Below are 23,713 nucleotides of genomic sequence, written 5' to 3' on the forward strand. Positions count from 1 at the left end.
ACTATCCAACCAATAAAACACCAAAATCTAATTACCAGTACCCTAACAAACCAAACCTAAAACACCCCAAATCCAAATATGGTCAAAAACTATTACTTAAACTCATGAAGCTATTAGATTATCTAAGAAAAAACATTACTAAAGATGGAGACATCCACCCTAACCCAGGCCCCTCGTCAACCACAAACTCTGATAGCCCACCACTTTCTCTTAGGTCAACCAACTCCCTCCAAATTTGCCACTTAAATATAAGAAGCCCAAACAATAAGGTACACAACCTACATGCTCTTTTAGCAACATACCTCCCTGACATAATGTGTCTAACAGAAACCTGGCTAAAACCAGGGACCAAAGATAATGAGATCTTACCACCTGGCTACAATATATGTAGGGCCGACCGTACAAAGAAAAAGGGAGGTGGTATTGCCGTGCTATACAAAAGCACACTTAACGTCAATTTTAACCCCATTCAACCACCCCAGATCTCTAATGCTGAAATATTAGCTCTAAAACCACAACTAAATAAGAAAAAAAGAATAAATCTAATTGTGATCTACATCCTCCCGGGAAAAACTCTGACACACTGGAGAACATTCTTAACTGGCTAGCTAACAACTACCCTCAAGAAGCCATTATTCTGGGCGATGTTAACATTGACTGGAACCTATGTTCCTCAGAGTCCAACCCCACCCATATAAATCTCCATGGATTCTCACAGACCATATCTTCCCCCACCAGAATAGGGAATTCTAACCAAAAAGAGAGTATCCTGGATTGGATACTTATAAACAGTCACCCCCATATGTACATGTCTGGGACCCTTCCAAATGACCTTAGTGATCACCTTATCACATACATAAGGAAAAACAAAGCAGTAAGCTTTAAACTGCCCATGTATAGGTCAGTTAGAAACAAGAAACATTTTGACCTCACAAAATTTCAAATGGAACTTAAATCCTGTAATTGGTCAACTCTTAAGTATCTCCCCCTAGAGGAGGCAGTAACAAATTTTAATACCACATTTCTAACCATACTTGATTCTCACACCCCAAAAAGACTAATCAAAACTAAAACACAAATAGCACCTTGGCTAACAAATGACTCCAAATCCAAAATCAAACTTAGAAACAAAACTTGGGACAAATGGCGTACAACCAAGTCACTCCTAGACCGTATTAAATTCCAACAGCAAAGAAATGAGACAAAAAAAGCCATATCACTTGACAAAAAAAAATATTACTGCCAACTACAATATAAACACCAAAACAACCCTCAAAAGTTTTGGGCGGGTTTAAATAATCTTCTCCATCCAGGTAAATCCTCAACTCCTACCCCAGGAATGCTATGTGATAAAAACCCAGAAGAAGTAGCTAATACCTTTAATACTTTCTTCATTGATACTATCCAATCCTTAGCTAACCAACTATCCGCAACCCAATGCATTTTTACTGCAGTAGAGAACTGGCTATCAGGACATCAACTGATCCTGAATCCAAACAAAACCAAACAATTACTCTTCCATCCAACCCATAAACCCACTCCCATATCCTTTACTATACAATCCAACAATGGGACTATTATCTCCCCAGACTCCTATACTAAACTATTAGGAGTTACCATTGACAATAAACTTAGATTTGACATGCACATTAACCAAACTATTAAAACCTAAGCTAAAAGGTAGAAAATTCAAATAGTAAATATTAGAAGTTTTAGCATGGTTTCATTTTATTTTTAATCAGTTTTATACACTTTTTAAAGTTATTAATATCAATTACTATATAATATAAAATATGTGGCTTATATAAGCAGTTTGTTGTTTCTATGCCTTTTAAAAAATGTATTGTTTTATTGTTTAATTAGATAATTATTATGTACATGCGTATATATATATATATATATATATATATATATATATATATATATATATATCAGCTTTGTGATTGGTTTTATCATGGTTTGAAAAAGCTATACAGCGAAAGCGCTTACCTTTTTGTTTCTTAGTTAATAAAGGCTTTTGAATATAAATACGTATTCTTCTTGGAGGAAGTTATTTGAAAGAGCCTTATGGACTGAATACTGGTCTGAACAGACAGCTGGACTTGTGCCTGATGGTTTTTTAAGCACTCTACTGGATTATTTACTAGTGTTGTATTTCAGAACTAATATCTGAACGACTGCCTGGGTGGATCCTGCACAGCAGCTATTAACATTTGTTATTTTATGGTACTTTTTCTTGAACTGTGCAGGCACCTTTATTTACTAGTGGTGTACCTTACTATTGCTTACTTTTTTATCTATTTTCTACAACATCACGAGTTAACCATGGCGGATTCTTTGGAAAACAATGTTGAGTTACCTTATAATCCTGTTATTGCCCAACCGAAGAAAATGGTATATCCCAGGTTACAAAATTGCGTGACTGTTGACGTCAACCCGCTTTTAGAAGTTGAGTTAGTGATGGCCAGCAATGGCGTTTCGCTAAGCAGCGTGGATTTTGAGAACATTAACTCTGTTTTATCTTCGATGGAGTCAGAACTGCTGAAATTGAAACGATTACAGATGCAGCGATTTCATTTTGAAGTCTGCATCCAGAAGAAGGTGATACCTAGGGGCTTGAGGATCCTTAAGATGCCAACTACAGGTAACGCTTACCCAGAACTTCTTTTTCGTTGGCAACAATTGAATATAGAACTAAGTATTAACTATATGAAATTGCTAAATGAGTTTTTTCTGCCAGAAGAAGTTAAACTACAAGAAGCAATAGAAAAGAAACAGCATGATTTATTTAGTCAATATCAACCTATTGTTATTAACCCGTTGTTAGATCATTTACTGGATTTGGTGTGTCTGTATGAGAAAAGTCTCTTGGAACAGAAAAAAACATAAATTATCAAGAGACTTATATGATTTTGTGAATGGGCATGTCTTCACTTGGCCCAGGAACGTTAGAAATGGACATGATAGGACTTTTCATTCTCGTAATGCCAATGTGAATATGCTTAATAATGTTACTAGTGTTAATAATAATATAAGTGAAGATGTAAATCAGAATGGATTACCTTTAAATATTAACAGAGCTAACCCAAATGTGTTAACTAATGTGATTATTGAAGACAGTGTACCTATGCCTGTTGTAGAAGTTGTTGCTAACACTAACTCTTCTGCCTCAGTCAATTTCAACATAGGTAATGTGTCTAATGATTTTGCTTTAACGTCAATCAATACCCAAGATAATGTAACTAATATAGCTAATAAAGAAAAAACTAAGGATAATGCTAATGAGTTAGTGGTCCGTAGCAAGACCACTTCTTCATCTGTTATCAGTGCTGGTTTGGATAAGCATAATCCTTTCCCTATAGCTGAAACCTCTGCCAGGGGGAGAAATCGCTCAATAAGCAGAGGGAGACAAAAAAGAAAGGCTACAGGAACGGATATAAGGGAACCAACTATAAAGAAAATGTGGGAGAGGATGACTTAGTTTGGAACCTGTCCCACAGACCTCTTAATAAATTTGAAATGGAAGTCTTGAATAAAGGCCTCTCTTTTATCCCACCCAAAGTTACTAATGTCACTGAAACAGTTCTTGATGTTAAATTATTTGTCAGAAATATACAGTTGAAAATGTTGTATGTAAATAATGAAAGAAGGGTAAATGATGGATATTTTTGGAAACCTAGTACTTTTGTACATGCTTTGCATCCTTTATTAGATACCTTCAGTAAAATTGTTGAAAAGGACTTGTTTAAAATGAAGGAAGATAGACAAGTCATTTTTAATAATCGAAATTTAACATCAAAACATTTCCAAGCATTACAGAACTTGAGGAATGATAGAAATATCTCCATTAGGCCAGCAGATAAGGGTGGACCTATAGTTATAATGGACAAGGTTTCATATAACAGTAACATGTTTGAGATGCTGAGTGACATAAATTACTATGAACCTATACCTATAATTAAAGCTCAAGAATACATTTTAGAGGTACATAAGGTTCTGGATGAATTATATAAGAAAGAAACTATTGATATAAATATGTATAACTTTTTGCTTATTGATATACCAATTATTCCGATAATCCAAGGGTTACCTAAAGTGCATAAAGACCCAGTTGCCCCTCCAATGAGACCAATTGTGTCGGGTCAAGGATGGGTCACAGAATCTTTATCAGTATTCATTGAGAAGATGCTAAGACCTATAGTGGACTCAAACACTTTCATTTTGAGAGATTCTAAACAGTTCTTATTAGATTTTTATGATGAAACTGTAAATTTAAAGGATACTGATTTAATTACTATGGTGACAATGGATGTCAATTCATTATTTACAAATATACCTAATGACATAGGAATTAGGAGCATTAAATTATGCCTAGAAAAACACTCCAACCTGTCAAAGAGTAAGAGAGACCTTATCTGTCTATTTCTTAAATTAGTGTTGGATAATAATATTTTTTTGTTTGAGGAATGCTTATATTTACAGAAGGATGGCGTAGCTATGGGCACTTCATGTGCCAATAGCTATGCCAATCTAGTAATGGCATTATTGGAAGAAGAAAGACTTTTTCACCTTGAGAAGTTTCAAAGGTTTGTTCGTTTTTACAGAAGGTTTGTAGATGATTTGTTTTTTCTATGGGTTGGTTCAGCAGATGATTTAAGTAGATTTTACAGAGAAATGAACTCGTCAACTTCATTACTAAAATTTACTATGACTAGCTCCAATGACAGTATAGCTTTCTTAGGTGTATCTGTGCAGCGTATGTTGAATGGGGACTTTAACACTGGGGTGCACAGGGAAAATAAAGCATGTCCCTACTTCTCAGATAAAGGTAACAGTTATTATAAAGATTCTTATGAAGTAGAGAACAGAGATGAAAGGAAGCAGCAGAAAATAACCTTATTTTATACTCAAGACATAAATTCAGTTAAGGATGTGTTTAGTAGACATTGGGATATTTTAACTACTAATCCTGACATTAAGGAATTAGTGGGTGAATACCCTCGATTTACATATAAGAACAAGAAGAACCTACACAGGTTATTATGTTTTCCAGATAGCACTAAAATAGATAAAGTAAGTTCCAATGGTACTGTAACATGTGGTAAATGCAATTTTTGTAGGTATATTAACAGTAGTAATATGTTTGTGCATCCCCTTACTTCCAAAGTCTATACTTTTAATGTTACTGGTTCATGTACTACAGAACATTTAGTGTACTTGGCCACCTGCTTGGAATGTAATGCGTTCTATGTAGGAAAAACGGACAGGAAGTTAAAAAATAGAATTAGGGAGCACATCTATCAAATTAGAATTAAATCAGAAGTTAATGCTCTCTCTAAACATGTATTAAAAGAAGGTTCTATACATGCTTTCAAGTTTATGATTATACAAATTAATATACCTAATCAAAGAGGTGGAGATATAAGAAACCGAACTGAACAAATAGAAGCAGACTGGATAATTAGACTGCAGGCACATAATCCCCCTGGCTTAAATGATAAAATTCCTTTAAAACCTAAGCTAAAAGGTAGAAAATTCAAATATTAAATATTAGAAGTTGGTTTCATTTTATTTTTAGTCAGTTTTATACACTTTTTAAAGTTATTAATATCAATTACTATATAATATAAAATATGTGGCTTATATAAGCAGTTTGTTGTTTCTATGCCTTTTAAAAAATTGATTGTTTTATTGTTTAATTAGATAATTATTATGTACATGCGTATATATATATATATATATATATATATATATATATATATATATATATATATATCAGCTTTGTGATTGGTTTTATCATGGTTTGAAAAAGCTATACAGCGAAAGCACTTACCTTTTTGTTTCTTAGTTAATAAAGGCTTTTGAATATAAATACGTATTCTTCTTGGAGGAAGTTATTTGAAAGAGCCTTATGGACTGAATACTGGTCTGAACAGACAGCTGGACTTGTGCCTGATGTTTTTTTAAGCACTCTACTGGATTATTTACTAGTGTTGTATTTCAGAACTAATATCTGAACGACTGCCTGGGTGGATCCTGCACAGCAGCTATTAACTATTAAAACCATTAACAAGAAACTTGGGTCACTATATAGAATAAAATCCTTCCTAACTCCAATTGCAAAAGTGGCCATTGCCCGCTCACATCTTCTCTCTACCCTTCTATATGCCTCCCCCATGCTTGCTTACCTTAACAAATCTGACCTAAATAAACTCTCATGTTGTTATAATCATATTGCCAGATTTGCAACTGTCATGCCCTATAGAACCCATTACTGTTTTAACCTACGAAACCTCGGTTGGATAGAATTACCAAACCTTCTCCAGCAGAACCAACTCATAGAAGCATTTAAAATTCTCAAACAACCTGACAACACTCCTGCACTGAAAAATTTAATAATACCTTACACCAATCTCAACAGTCTACGCTCATCAAACAGGCTACTTGTACAAACAGTCAAATCCTGTAACTCAGGGGGTGATAAACTGTTTGCCAACGCCATTGGAAAAATATGGAACTCCCATCCTTTCAACCTCACTCTTACTACCTCCCTAACCCAATTCAAAAAGAGTCTAAAATACCATTTTAAGTCACATTGGCTTTGCCAATGCTCAAACCCAGATTAACTCCTCTTCAGTAAGCCAAGTTCATATTTTTCTTCAGGACTATCCAAATATAAAAACTTTAGACCTTTTTCTCAATTGACCTAACCCCATATTTCCTTGTGAATTTTTCTGTTCATATATGGAAGCCCTTAAATCTTTGCTAAAAGGACAACCTAGGATAGAAAAAGTTATGTTGTAGTCTGTGTTTGTTATTCCTAAGACGTTTTTTTTATAATACATATATTTCATGTCTTCTCCTCATTTGTATTAATTACTAAATGAAACAATATGTATCTATGTAACATGTATGTAACTTACTGTCAATGTGGAGCTTTTCTCCCCGGGCCTCCGCTGAAAATGGACATGTATCCAGTCGGACCATCCCGGTCAACAAATGTAAAATAAATAAATAAAATATCATGATCTGCAGATTAACATGCAAATTGAAATAAAACCTGCAAAACACTGTACAAACTAATACTGAACTAACTTGGTCTGGCTTCTCAGACTAACTTCATATTTAAAAAAAATACAGAATTTGCAACTCCTTACTCCGAAACTGGATAAATTGCAAGATACAGTCAATTAGGCTGTAGAATGCAGACAACATATTGATGCACTGTAAAAAAGAATGGATGCTCAGTTTCATGAAATGACTATCAGGAGCAAATAATGCCACAAGAAATAAATACTTGGGAAGAAAAATGTCATGTATAATGACAGAGGTGAGTCAGTTTTAAATTGGGGTCACAAAAAAAATACATTTCTTTGGTACACTAGGAAGCAGAGTTTAGGATTCTGATGTTACAATAGAGAAAGCTGTTTATCATGTTATAGCTACTTCAATGGATATTCCAATAAAGGAAGATGTGATTTCTTTCATATTTGAGAGGTGTCACCCTATATTGAGGAAGACACTGTTTTCTAACAGACCCATGGTAATATTAACTACATTTTACTTTCTCCTGCAAAAGGGCAGACTTTTTACTGCATTTCTGAAGAAAAAAAGACGTATGCTAGATGGAGCAGCAGTTTCCATATTGGATGATTTTCCAGTTTTAATGTTAAATCAGAGGCAAGGGTTTTTAGCTCTTAAAAATCTATTGGGATGTATTCAGAAACAATAAGCACACTGCATTACATGAAATAACATGGTGAGGTATGCAGTAAGGAGCCAATTCATAAAAACACAACACATCTGTAGTACTATGTAAAGTACAGCAGTATGTATTACATGCAAATGCCTACATAATGGCATGCAGGTCAGTATTGACATGTTAATGAGAACCACTGCCAATATAAAAGGGAACAACACACATGACAGCATGATCAAAAAGTACAAAAAAGTGAGATGAGTAGCGGTGATCAACTTCTATGTACACTGTCATTATTTGGTGAACAGGGTTGTACTTATATAATGACAGTAGGAATAGCATGTACCTTAGTTCCTTGAAATATGTTAGTCGCCACTTTGGATGCCAATGTACATGATGATATGCCCTACATGTCATAAAAGGGTCCATCAGTGTCTGTTGTAACATCACCTCTATGACCAGGATGTAATTGACTGCTACCATATGGACAGGGATATCATATGTAGGCTGGATGACTGATGCCATCCTCATATAAAATCAAGTTAGATGCATGGCATGCATATTCCAGTGGCCATGAATATTTGGGTGGCACTAACCATTCTTTGTACAGGAACATTACAGCTTCCAACTAGGGACACATTAGGAATTTTGCAGCCATTGGCCTTTCAGATCCAGCATTATTTCCTACATGTGATGTTGGTACATGTGGAGAAGCAGATGTGGTTCCCACAGACAGTGGAAGAGAGAGAACCACTACCTTGCAGGCACTCTGAGATATAACACAATTTTCTGAGGTTCACTGGGTGATTAACTACACCCACTTTGCCATCAAGCCCTACTTGGTCCACATGGCATCTGTTATATCAGCCAGAAGGGTTTTCATTTCATGAACTGCCAGGTGGTGTGCAGTGCACAGGGTACTTAATACATTGTATCTGTGTACCACCTGGATAGTTTCTATGATTCCCACATATGGCACACATGCAGCTTATACCAGCATCTCTTGTAGGAAAATTTCTACAGTGATGCACAGTTGGTAAGTGCAACCCCAGCTTCTGTCCCAACCCAAAGGCTGTGATGGTCCAGTGAGACAATGATATACAACAGACAGCTCATAATTGTGCTTGCTATTGCATCTTATAGGTGGTACCACATATGCTTTAGAGCTATTGCTGATGACTTCCATATGCACCCCCCCCCCCCAGACAGGAGAACATCGATATCTGTGCAGTAACTGAGACCTGGTTCAAGGCTCTAGAGAGCACCCCTGCAATACCAGGCTACAACTCTTACCACACTTTTCGGCCACCAAACCAGGACCGAAACACTAAAGGTGGAGGAGTGTCAATATTCACCTAGGATATTCACACCACCAGGCTAGTTGCCCAACACAACGCATCTGAAATTCTCCAGGTGCAACTAACACTAGGTAAGACTGCAATCCAAATTGTAGCTTGCTACACATCCCCCACCATACCCCAAGATTCTCACTACACCTTTCTAAACATACTGGAAAATATTAAGATAGAACCAAACACTCTAATACTGGGTGATTTTAACTACCCTGCCATTAACTGGGAAAACTACTCATGTACCAACACCTTTGCCCAAAGTTCTTGGAATTCATAAATTCCAACACCCTGGATCAACTAATCCATGCTCCCACCAGGGGCTCCAATATCTTAGACCTGGTCATTACCAACATGGGAAATCAATGCTCCGCACCTATGGTCACCCCCTTGTTACTCAGGTCTGACCATGAGCTAATCACCCTTAACATCCACATCCCACCCCCTCCCCCAGTAAGGAAACATCCATAAAAAACTTCTCCAAAGCCAACTTCATGCTACTCAAGTCAGAAGTGACAAACTTCATGACACCCATGCAGATGGGAACTGAAAGTTCAACTGCTGAATCCTACACTAAGGCACTGTTCGAGCGCATCCACTCATGCATGAATTGTGCCATCCCAAATAGAACCAAGATGCTCTCATCCAAAAAAAGGAAGCCAATCTGGTGGTCCCCTGCCATAAACAAACTTTACAACAAAAGGAAGAAACTGTTGCAGAAATGAGGAAAATCCCAGGATGCAAAAAACTCCCTTACCAGCCTCAGTAAGAAACTGAGATCCCTCATAAAATCCTCCAAAGCTAGTTACGAAAATAAAATTGCCAAAGATTCCAAAGACAACCACAAGGCATTCTATAACTATGTCAAGAATCTAAATGGCAATGCTCAGGTCTGCTCTGAGCTAAAACAGAATGACATTAAATATACTGATCCCAAGGATATTGCCAATATCCTGGCAGATCGATTCAGTGCCAACTTCACCCCCCTCTCACCCCCTAAATGGCCCATCTCAATACCGGAAGATTGCCAAATTCTGGTAAAAATGGCCACACAGGTAAAAAATGCACTCTCCAAAGCTAAGAATACAGCATCCATGGGACCAGATGACATCCTGGGCTGTGTACTACATGAACTACAATATGAACTGGCACCTCACCTAAGTGTCATGTTAAATCATAGCCTCACCTCAGGTTTCGTGCCCACTGAGTGACACAGAGCTACAGTTATCCCACTCCACAAGGGGGGATCCACCTTGGATATCGGAAACTACCATCCCATCAGTCTGACAAGCCTTATTTTCAAGGCCATGGAGCATATTATCATGGAACTTATAAACAAAGACACTGGCAACCTTCAAACACTGGACCCCACCCAGTTTGGGTTTGTGAAGGGCCGATCTTGTCTCCTGAACCTGATTGACTTCTTGGAATCAGTCTCCAGAGCCATAGAGAAGGGTAAGGTGGTCCACACAGCCTATCTAGACCTTGCCAAGGCCTTTGACACCATCCCCCACTCTGGAATCATAGATAAACTTACTAAGCTGGGCATTAATCCCTACATCACCCAATGGGTTGCTAACTGGCTTACTGATAGAACCCACACTGTAAAAGAAGCTTGCTCCAAATCCAGCTCCAGACAAGTGACAAGTTGAGTACCTCAGGGTTCAGTCCTGGGACCACTCTTGTTTGGCATCTACTTCTCTGAAGTACAGGCCAACACTAAGGGACTCTGGCTAACAAAGTTCACAGATGACTGCAAACTGGGAGCCATTATTGAATCCCCAAGTGATGTGGATACTCTACAAAAGGGCCTTACATAAACAGATGCTTAGTGCCAGAGCCATGGACTCAAGCTCAATGCCAAGAAATGCATAGTTATCCCCTTTGGGAAAAAACATGTATCCATGAATTACCATATAGGTGGCAGTACACTAAACACCGAAAGTGTGATAAGAGACTTAGGGACACAGGTGGACAGTGGTCTCACCTTCGATAACCACATTGCCACAACAGTCAGGAAATCCTTCTATGTGGCACACCTCATCACTAAGAGCTTTTCATCCAGAAAAAAGGAGGTCATTGTCCCACTGTACTCATCCCTCATTAGACCCATTATAGAATACAATGCCCCATTTGGTATGTACCTCTCAAGACATCCGCAACAACTGGAAAAGCTGCAGAAATACCTCAGTAAAAGAATCACAGGCTTAAAGCAGATGCCCTATGCTGACTGCCTTAAAAAACTCCAGCTATACTCTGTCGCATATCATCTATTCAGAGGCGATCTCTGCTTAACATACAAGGCCATGTCAAACCCAGAGCTGTTGGACATGCTACACTTAAAGAAATCCCAATCCCCCAGAGCCACATGCTCCAGGGATCTAAACCTTGTCATCACAATAAACAAAACATGCTGGAGGGATAGGTTCCTGACCCAGAGACTCCCCAGACTCTGGAATAGATTGCCCATACATGTCAAGCAGAGTGCCTCTTTGGCCCTCTTCAAAAAGAACCTTGACGATTGGATGGGAGAAAGGAAATTCACCCCGGGGATCACGTCAGTTACCCTGTTAGACAGGGGTCCAGGAAAGTAAATAGTGTGGGAAGAAATAGCCAGGGAATTGTTTTGGCTAGGCTTGTATATGACCTAGGGCTGTTAGCCTAGTACCAACCTATGAACCAACCTATGAACCTATGAACCATACTGGCACAGGCACAGAGTGTCATCAAATATGTGTTCCGATTACTGATGTCGTGCTTCTGCTGCCTGAGTACATCTAGAGGTCCACTGCAGTACACTCCAAGACATGAAGCAAGCTATTATGGTGTGTGCCATGCTACACTACATGGTACTACATATACAGCTACAACAATGAGAGATCACAGTACTTGCCAATGATGGCATATCATCAATAGGGGAAGAGATGGATGAGGAGTCAGAAGAGGATGTGGCTGTGGTGGGCTCCCACATGAGGCAGAGGCAGATACATTATCTTATAGGTTCATAGGTTCATACTAGGCTATCTGCCCTAGGGCATTTATAAGCCTAGCCAGAGTGTGTTTGGCTTTCGCCACCCATTTTTGGCACTGTGAAAGAGATGGTATCTGGTTCACATCTATGGGCCATGACAGGATTAATGCATAACAAACATGATGCATGCATTTACTTACCAAGGTTATGTAGTACAGTGTGTGGACTAGCCACACTGTTTATTAGACATAATCTAAGCCTCATGAGCTATGGGCAACCAGGCTACAACCATCAGCACTTGTACAGGTGAGGGTCACAGTGGCATGGAACAACACTAGCATATGTAGAGGAGTCAAGGGTGGTGCCTGCTGTAAGCCTGAAAATAGATAGCTTGTTGTGGGGTCTCAAGGATCATGTCCTCAGGTATAGTGTGGAGCTTCCAAGAGTGTAGTGCTGGCCAGGTCTAACAAGTGTCTCTGCAGAAGTGGGTGTGGCTATATGTGCATACGCAACATGTAGGATTTTGTCAATGTTCCATGTTGTATGATCATGTCAGGTGGTTGACTGTCACTATGGTGTCTCAGGTAAGAGTTATGCATTATATTAAGGATATCTACCAAGGAGAGGGTTGATATGAAAGAACAGGACCCTGATTGTGAAGTATGAGGTGAGTCCACAGTGGAGCTGGACAAATATCATGCTCTTTTTGGGACCTTCCATGAGCATGAGTGAAGGTGATAGAGGAGTCAGATAAGTGTCATCCATGTCTGTATGACTGGTCAGAGGCAGGGTTGAACATGACAGTGGACTACTGTTCATGTCCACATGACTGGCCTTCACCAGGGATGGAAGTAACCGTGAAGCCAGAAGAGTGTCATCCATATTCAAGTGCACTGCTACATTTGCAAAGTGGCAATGCTGATCTACACTGTGCAGCACTGACTATGCCTGACATGCAAACAGCCAACAGGAGCTACTACTTGTTGCTAAGTAGGTTGTCACTTCCTGCAATGGATGGAAATAGTATCAGAGGCCACAGATGTCTTCACGCAGATTATGCAGCATGCTGAGCACCTCCAACATGGTCTGAGTAGCATCCAGCTGTGCCTGGATCACAACTTTGCATCTTATCTGGTTTATCCATAGAGTAACATTAATATCATTTAATACTCACCTCTTAGATTTTTAATGGGTGCCCATGTGTCTCTCTTCAATGTGATGGAGATTATACATTCCTCAGACACTGTCATTGTCTCTGCTGCCTGTTTGCCATGTGTGAGATATACATGAATAGGACATCCTTCACTAAACATTGGTTAACCAGTGATACAGGCACACCATCCTGGGCACTCTGCAGCTCCCTCTTCAGTGGGGGTTGGGAATGTTCTCCCATTCTTTGGGTTGCTGACAGGGCCACTGTCTCCTATGACTGTGCCATGTGCACAAAGCCACTATCATTATTAGCTTGTGGTGCAGCTGTACTGTTGTTGCCTCACAGCGAGAGGTTCTCTTGTTCGATTCTCGGCTGGAGTGCAGGGAGTGCCTTCTGTGTGGAGTCTGCATGTCCTCCCCGTGGGTTGGGTGGCATTCAAAAGACATGCGTAAATGGGTGTTCCTTCACTGACAGTTGGACATCGAGCTGGCACCTCGGCGTTCGTGAAAATCTACTGCCAATCATTAGCAGACCGGAGTTCCACTGTGGCGACCCCTAACCGGTAAAGGCCTAAAGACAACAACAATACTGATGTGATGTCCCCAGACATACTGCTGGAGCACCTCTCAATGGAACCTGTGAAAGCACACAGGGAAGGTAACCATATGACTGCAGATACATGTGTGACCCTCCCATCAGCCTTGCATCAGACAGATAGGTGCATGCCAGGAATTTATATAGACTATGAGCATGTACATACCTGTTGGTACAGGATGTATCCATTATTGTCATGAAGAGTCTGGATGAGAGAAATGCAGTATGGGATGTTTGAGTACTCTGTACAGAGGTGTTTGCCAGTATTAGTTTAGAATGACATGCCACTCAACTCCTCTGTTGTATCCCCCCTCTACACAGACATGCTTGCAGTCCTGAATGACAGTAAAGCAGATGATGAAGGCCACATACATCAAGCAGATGACCTACTAATAAATGATATAACTGGTACTTCCCAGTATTTACTTGGGGCATCCCCAACAGACATGTATTTACTTCTGGCCAGTTCCACTCCCACATCCAGGCCACCTCCTGGAATTGGGTCTTGTTAGAGTCACCTCTCATTTTTACTAGGAGCTGTGCCCTGTTCTGTGCATGTAATATCATGTGAGTCACCCTCTCATGCACCTGCAGCATTGTGCAACTTGTGTCTACCCACAGCATTTGTCAGCTGTGCTATTTTCTGCCTTATCCAGTCACTGAAGGCCTTGTTTGATGTATCAGTGTCCAGGTTATACCCATAATGTGTCTCTAAGGCCACCAGTGGAACATCTGTATCTTGTACTTTAAACATCTAGGTGAGCTGTCATTATTTTGGTATAGTGACAGCTCCAGTACACCTGTGGCAACACCCATAGATAAATATGTATATAGAACTGTCTATTTTTGGAAACCTCAGGACACCCCTTTGTAAGGTACTATCTTGTGCAATTAAATTATATAACTGCTGCAGAACTATGCCAGACTGTGTTACATGCTGGCATGTGACCCAATATACAGCAACTTTCAGCAGTGCTTACATCAAAGTGTTTTCTCTTCCAAAATATGACAACTCTGCTGATCTCATGGCCTTGCTGTTTGCATATGCCCCCCCCCCCTGCACTGCAATTTCCCTGTCTGTTCCCTGTGCCTTCACCATGATTGCCACCCCAACATAGCATAATCCACCATATCCATGCCAGGGGTTGTTTTTATATTAGCACACAGCAATCGGTTTGGTGTAAGAGTTGTGTGAGGCAGCCACACAACCTGGAGTTGTCTCTGCAATGTAGTGTGCATAATGAGTACTCTGTCTGTTGTAGATTTCCCTGTAATGCCAGAAAAAGTATTGTTCATTCCCTTCTTATCCCTGCACTGCTTTACACTGTTCTTATCTTCACTAGCCTACAATCAACTCAACTTTCACTCTTAGAACAGTGATTTAATAATGTGGCAAAATTTGCCTCCAGTCATCAGTATAGGGTGCAACACTATCTGACCTTAAAAAAAACAATTTCAGTGGTTAGAGCTTAGGCATCACCTAACACTTTTCCAAACAGTTACTTCTCTTAAACTCATCTATTATCTAGACAAGTGCCCTCATTTGAAAAATATTGCAACCCAAGTAGGTAGCTGAGATTGACTTAAAGCATAACAGGCAAATGTCCCTTTAAATGAATATACTAATTTTAGACAAGTGCCCTCATTTGAAAAATATTGCAACCCAAGTAGGTAGCTGAGATTGACTTAAAGCATAACAGGTAAATGTCCCTTTAAATGAATATGCTAATTAATGGGAAATATATATAAAAAGCATTTTTGTAACAGCTGGCAGTTCTGATGAAGCCCCATGGATTGTTACAGGGATGAAAGTGGCTATCTACCATTTTATTTTGGTTGTTGTTTTTTGGTGTCTGTTGTTTATTGTATGTAAAAATAAATCGCAACAAAAGTGAAAGCTCTACTTTGGCATGATTTTAGTGCTATTTGTGTTGACTGTATTCCTAAGGAAGTTTTGACTGCACAAGTCTTGGGTTCAGGTTGTTAAATGATACCAGGTCAATACACAGACAACTATAAACAAATATCATTAATCAATGTGGACTATAAGATTGTTGATAAAACAATGGACAAAATTATCAAGAACTTGAATGCTATATTAAGATCTTTTCAATCCATTGTTTTTCTTTTTTTTCTTTTGTTCACAAAGGCAAATGGTAGATGCTAATAAGCTATTGCATGTAATATTATTGTGCAAAGAAAATGTTAATTGAAACAGTCTAATTTTATATGATATTATGAAGACATTATTTGTGTCTATCAGTATGGGATATATTTGGAAGGTGCTGCAGTTTTATGGCATCCCAGTTAGCTAATCAAACTTACAGGAAAGTATATGCATAAAGGGATCTATTTTAAAACATCATATTACCAGTTGATCGAACCACAAATTATCGAGACTAGAAAGTTGAAAACTGAAATGATTGAAACTTAAAACGTTTGAGTCTCAAAATATTAAAATAACCTATAACAACACATGATCTAGTCCAAAACATCGAAAACTGTAAAAAAAGTCAATTATTTGTTATTCCCTATGCATTTAGCTCCCTGAACTCCCCCACACTCCCAAACATTAAATATACCCACTCTGAGGTTGCACTCCATTGAAGAAAATGGTAAACTATGAATACAATATTTAACTTCTATAATATTATAAGCAATGACATTTTTTAACTACTTCAACTGCCTAATATAAAATTACAGGTCTACCTTTGCATGTACTTACAATAACATTTTATTCACCTGACAAGTTTCAGTCATTTCAATTTTTGATTTTTCTGGTCTTGATGATTTCTGGTTCGATCAACTGGTAATGCAATGTTTTAAAGTAGATCTGTATAAAGATATATTTACATGCTTTAAAGACAGAAATAATGCAACATCTTGTTTGTGATTGGTTAACTGGGTACACCAAAGGATGTCCACTTGCCTCTATACTGTTTATCTCAGCTATGGCTCCTCTGCTAAAAATGATTTCTTTGAAAGTATAATTTGTTGATAGCTGGTAACAAGTATAAGTTGCTTGCTTATGTTGGTGATCTGTTAGGTATATCTTCTAACTGCAGTGCTGATTCACTTGTTTGGGATTCTTTATTTTATTTAAGTTATCCAAAGAAATAATAGATTTAAGTATTAACTAATCAAAATTAAGAACACTAATCCACCCAGAAGGTTTGACCAAATATTAAGGGTAAAGGAATTTATATTTTTAGCATGGAATACAAAAAAACCTTACCTTCCAGGAGTTCAGGAAAACTATAAGGTCTGCTTGGAGAAAGAAAAAAGGAAGTATTTACTTCATTATATTTTTGTTTACCAAGGCTGGTTAATATATTAAAATTGCACATATTGCCTTATTGAATTTTAATGATATGAAAATAATTTTATCTCTTATGCTTTGATATCCAAGTTTATTTCCAATTATTATTACATATATACCTATGGTGAAGAGATCGATTAAAATAGTGTGGCATATTCTTATTAGAAACAAGGAAAGAAAAGAATTACTGTGTCATTCCCTTAATATTATGACATCTCCATTTTTTCAAAAAATGGTGCAGTTTCATTATGGTAGCTCTCAACATTTTTCTGTTTTTAATAGTGAACTGAACTGTGGCATTTGATTGGAGGGATGTCAGTAGTTTATCTTTCAACTGTTTTTCTAAGATTGCCCGTTACTTAGCAAAGCTGATTTCAACTTAAACTTATGCAGGTGACCCATGGGCTTGTAATCAGACAGATTTATATTTTCTCATCTCAAGATCCATTATTGCAGCTCAAAGCATAAACATGTAAATCTCCTTTACTGAAACAAATTTTAACCGTTCTGTTACTTCATTGTTAAAAATGGAAAGAAGGGAATTCTTGCTCTGTTGCAGCCCTAAGAGTATCTTAATGTTACTAAGGATATATTGGATTGCAACAGATTGTTGATCCTTATAGTTTATGAACTTCTTATTAAGCATCTGGAATCTTCCTTTCCATGCAAATTAAAATGCACTGAATATGTAAACACAAGGATGGATAAAAACTTTGGATGAAGAAGTTCCGGAAAATGAAAAGTAATCATCTTCCATTACACAATAGTTCAACACAGTTTATTTTGTTTGATCCCTATTTCCTCATTGTCTTTATTTTATTAATAGAAATTTACACCCAACATGTCGGCAATGTTACTGAGCAACATACATTGGTAGCCCATTGCTGTGAGCTTTGCCCACACAAGCTGAGATGCTGTACTGAAACTATACACACTTTGGCTCATTGTGATGGTGTTAATTATGAATCACATGTAGTTTTCTTTCGATGCAGTTTCCCTAAGGAAAAACAACATTTTAGCCAGTGTGCCTACAAAAGGACTGATACTTGCAGACTGGAAAGCTTTCTCTTTACCCAAATTTCAAAAAATAGGTATGGTAAAAGATGTATATAACTCATAAATATGTCTGAAATTGCATAGTTCATTAGGAATTACAACTGTAATAATCTATATGGTGATCGATTGTGATATATTTGAGTTTATATAGAAATGTGTTAAACTACAGTTAGACATAGGTGTAATTTATTGTGATCTGGGTTGTTTCATTTTTGCTCTGCATGACTGTATGTCTGAAGAAAATACTGAGGTTATGCACAAAAAGAGAAATAAATATGTTCATTTTTGCAAAATATCTATATGAAAAATTGAAAAGAAGTAATTATAAAATGATGCAGGATGCCAGCTTCAGGTGAAATGTTGAACACTAAAGCAAAATGAAGAGTCTATCATATATTATACTTCTTGATTAAAAGGTGCATGCATGTAATACAAAAATGCTTTCACCACACACACACACACACACACACACACACACACACACACACACACACACACACACACACACACACACGAAGACACAAGGATGCATTATACAATTGAAACATAATTCCATTCACATCAATAGTACATTGTCATGGACCCACATATATTGGTAGTTGTAGAGCAAAATGAATGAGATGTCAAGGGTACAGATTTATCATGTTGCTCAAGTGGTTATATTTTTAAGATTTCAATGAAGTATATGGGGGGCAAGTTATATTTTTTTCAACCCTATCTTCTCATTTCCTTTCTTTGTATAGTTGCCAGTGAATACTGATGATTGCATTAAGTGCTTTGAAGACTTTCCCCTGTCTTTCTGAAACCATACAACATAATAACTTCTCAATTATTTAACCATATGATGTATGCAAAAAGTTTATGGTGTTATGTTTCACATCAAGAGGTCAGGACACAAATAAATTACTGCAATCATACTTGACAGCTTGCAAACCACAAGATAAATTAATTTGCAGGTTTGAATTTAGGAGAATGTGGGATGAATTTTTTGGATAGAGCATTCTCTTCTACGTATAGCAAGAAAGTGTTTGAGCATATATTTAATTTCTCCATTGCCTTCTTTACATATTTAGAAGGAGGTTGTTGCATTTCTAGAATGCTTCCTTGATACCATTATTTGGTACCTAGAGCAAAATGCTCAGAACGTCTTCCCTACATGTAACCCGCGATTAGCCGATCAGATTCTTATTGGACAAATACAACTGATCATGTGACCTTTTATTATGCTTCATATCCTTGATGGGAAGACAATGCTGGACTGCTGTTTGAGCAAGACTTCTGTATGCTCTTTTGGAGAGTATCCTCTTTCCACAATACTGTGCAACGATGTGGATAGGTGAGGATAGTATCTATAAATGTGAGTGCTTGGCCCCTGAAAAACATTTATTTTAATATGCGTGAGTGTGTTGTAGGCCTGTTCTGTTCCTGATCAGTTGTGTTGAACATTTTTTTTGTGCAAACATGCATCCATCTTTCATGAGGGAAGCAATCAGGAAATGTAAAAATTTATGTTAATGTCTCTACCGTTGACACAAATGACATAAAGAAGTTTGGGCCTTTGTGCAAAAGTCAAAATCATTTTGAGGTTTCCTATAAGTGCTTATAGTATTTGGAATACAATTTTAAATAGTTAGACTTCTTGACATATTTCTACATTTCTGTATAAGCCAGAAGTATATAGAACCTTTTAAATTCAACCAGTCTTAGCATCTACCTCTGCAGTTGCCCTCTTCATTTTCTCTTTTCGATACCTAGTTGGAGTAACACTTCATATCATGTTATGAGGTCAGATTTCTCTATCTAGATGAAATATCTTGTCAGTTACTATATTTTCATTTGGCAGTGGAAAATGAGTTAGGTGTCAATTGGCTGTAATGCACAGCTAATGGAAATTACCTCTCTATACGCTTACAGACTCTAGAAGTATTTTTGTTCATAATAATTAAATCAAAGCAGGAAATGCATAGGATATTGGTCTTTATCTATAGCAGACTCTCCTTTTTTGTCCCTGTCATGTATTGTGACAGGCTAGGCTCTCCTAGTAACCCTTTACAGATTAACTTGTATCAAGAAGTGCTCAGGCAGATGTTTCCCTCTACCAAGATGGGTGGTTCTATCTCATTCACTCTTGTCTCCCCATCACACATCTTTATCACCTGAGCTCAGTACTTGAGCCTGGATCACTGGGATCACAGTGAGAGCTTCATTCATCTTTGCCCATTAATTAACAGCTGGTCATTTGTCTAAATTCCAGACATGTAGCATTGTGCAAGATTTGCAAGATATTTTCAGCATTGTTGCATGTGTTGAATGTTAATAACATTTGTCAAACTACTAGTTTGTTTGGGACATTGTATTATTTTCTGACCACGTCTACTTAAGACCTGTTGCATAAGTTTGAACTTCTACAGATTGCAATCCAAAGGTCTGAGTGTATAATTACAATGTGTGTACAAAAGCAGTGTGCAGCAAGGACAATATGGAATGTGGTGTGATCTGGGAGTGGAATGGCTATGCTGACCTATGGTGAAATGCACAGTAGGTAACCTAAAATGCAGAGTAGCATGAGAATAGCATACTGCATAATGCAAGGTGGCTGAATCAACCAGGGGATGAGACAGATTGCAAGAAATGTAAAGTGGCTAATGTGAATTTTGAATGCCTGACATGATTAGAATTCAAAATAAATGTGTGCATCATTACAGTAAAAGTAATATTAGTAAAAGAGTGGCTGATATGATGGAAGGAGTTGAGTAGTTAGTACAAAATGCAATGAAAGTATGAAAACTAGGGTGACTAGTGTTAATGTAACTCAGTGTATACAAACTTGCACTATGACAATGGAAATTATCCTACAAATGACAACCTTGAATCCAATTATAACAATTAAATCACATTACTTTAAGTAACTCAATGGACTTCTTTGAAATGATGAACAATATATTAGGTGAGGAAATGATTGGGGTCTATATTACATAATCAAAGAGACAATTATTTGAATATTTAATCATCGACCCCTAAACACCAAAATGAGAAAAACGCAAAAGGCCAAAACTATAAATTGTTTCCTAGGGAAAAAATTCAGTTGGCCGTTCCCAAAGTTTACCCTTTACCCCAATGTAGAGCAATCTCAGAGCTGGTATATTTAGTTAGGGGGGTGTGGGGTGCACAGTCCCCCCACGTGAGGGGTGTGGGGGCCAAGCCCCCCCCCCACTTAAATTATATTTGAAGTGTTTGCCTTGTTTCTATAGCCCTGCAAATTTTCCCCCTAGGAAAAATTTTGCAGTTTTGTCCATTCGCAGTTTTCTCATTTTGGTGTTTAGGGGTCGATGATTACATATTCGAAGAAGTGTCTCTTCGATTATGTAATATAGACTCAAATGATTTCCAGTTGTTTATTTCACATATAAAATGTTATTTAAGAAGAGAGTGCCACAGTGAAATGATTATATCAATTATCATGGACTTATACTGACTTGGAGCTCAGACTCATCTCATGCTTTATTGTCCAGCGGACGCTTATTTATTTGTGTTTTAAATGCTCTGAAAATTGTTCACTTTGGTTATTTTATTCCAGCTATCTACAGTAAGCTTTCTTTATATAGTTTTACTACCAGGTTGACCAGTTGCTAGTGTTTAACTTTTTTTTGCTTTTGATCCATATTGAAAAAATAGGTCAAAGGCCCCAGAAGTGTATTTTCAAAAATAACTAACTAGACAGAAAGATGCAAAAACGTGTCTAAAATGGAATAAACTGTTTAGGTTGTAAAAACTATTTACCTATAAAGCAACATTCACTACCTACACTATTCCCACACTGTTCTTCTTAAACACTTTGTAGAAGTCATTAACTTTTAGGTACATATTTACTTATTTATTTTTTTTGGTCATTGGTTGCTAAACTCGACCAGATTCTTTTACAGTACAGGACCAGAATGACCAGCATGAAAACGCAACATCAGTACAGTACTGATATATACTGATATATATGTGTGTGTGTGTGTGTGTGTGTGTGTGTGTGTGTGTGTGTGTGTGTATATATATATATATATATATATATATATGTATATATATATACACATTGTTAGATATACAAGGTATAGAGGGTAACAGGCAGACAGAAAAAATAAAAAAACACAAATGTAGAGGATCATATTTTACATACATGCAATCAAATCACAGTTTGTTGAATCTCTGATGACACACAATTAAATGCTGAACATGGTGATTTGAAAAATGTATAAAGCGCACAAGAAAATCTTTTTTTGTAGCAGAGGAATTATATATACCAACTCCATGGTTGTAGTTCAGAGGATAAAAGGGCAGAAAACCTTGCAAAAGTTACCCACTGCATCACAACATGCAACACCTTTGGGTGAAACTCACTCCGACATTTATTTTCAGACTAAAGCCTTTCAAACATCTATACTTTCACAATCTGTAGATAAGCTGAGGAATCCCACCTCAACAGACACGTGGACATAGACACCAGCAGTAACACTTGGTGACAACATAAAATTTGTCAAAAAACACAGGTTTTCTTATATGAGCTAAAAACAGGCATTCAGTTTAAATATAATGTTGGCTGGTAATTATTTACAGAGTGAAAAAAAAATGGTGACGGGCAGAGAACAAGATTTACAAGTACATTAACTTTTACTGCTTTCAGGAAGCTACCATACAATATCAGAATCCAGCTCATTTCAATATCGGAAAATCGTGGCATTTCTTGTAATTTGTCACCTTAAACAATACTAATTCACTATAACTTATATTTCTTCCTATACTTGTTAGCTGTAAAAGTGTTGGTTTGTTTTATTCAGTGGCTTCGAATTAGAATTTGTTTTAATTTTACATAGTGACTGATTCAACGGAACAATTATAATGGAATTACAGCAATGATTAGAAAATAAACTTGACAAACATGGGTATAAATCGTGAATTTTCAAGTTGTGAAAATGGAATTTCGGTTTCTTAATAACTGCAAACCTCCTCCTGATCAATTGGAGTGGAGAGGAATAGGGCTGCACACAGAATGGAATGTGGTCGAAACAAATCAAGTCGTTGTAGGCGGAGTAGATAATGAGAGAGGAATAGATGTGGAGGATGGCACTCTGGTGAGAACGGAAACAAGAGAAAGTGCACAGAGTAGTAATGGGCAGAAAGAATACGTGAAAAGAATCTGGCTAAGGATAGCAGACAAGATACACAGTCAGAAGCTGAGGCCAGACATTTGACCAACACTATGAGTAGAAAAGACAAAGTAAATGGTCTGAAAGTAAAAGCATACAGATTTTAAAACTGCAAAAAATATCTCGTGATAAAATACAGTGGTGTACTTTGTAATGTTTTAGTGCTATAAAATGTATAAAAAAGTAGCTATGACAGAGAAATTATGAAATAATGTATCTAGGGAAATAAAACAGAAGGAATTACAGTCAGGAGATATTGATTGGCAAAAACAGAAAGAACAGAAGCATTTTGAATAATTGATCATATTATGTGATCTAAATGTAAGGAAGTAGTGAAAATACATACTGATGATGACCTAGGCATACTCAAATACCCTTGC

Source organism: Protopterus annectens, chromosome 1.part0, assembly GCF_019279795.1.
Source record: "Protopterus annectens isolate FY-2018-M chromosome 1.part0, PAN1.0, whole genome shotgun sequence".
Classification (NCBI taxonomy): Eukaryota; Metazoa; Chordata; order Ceratodontiformes; family Protopteridae; genus Protopterus; species Protopterus annectens.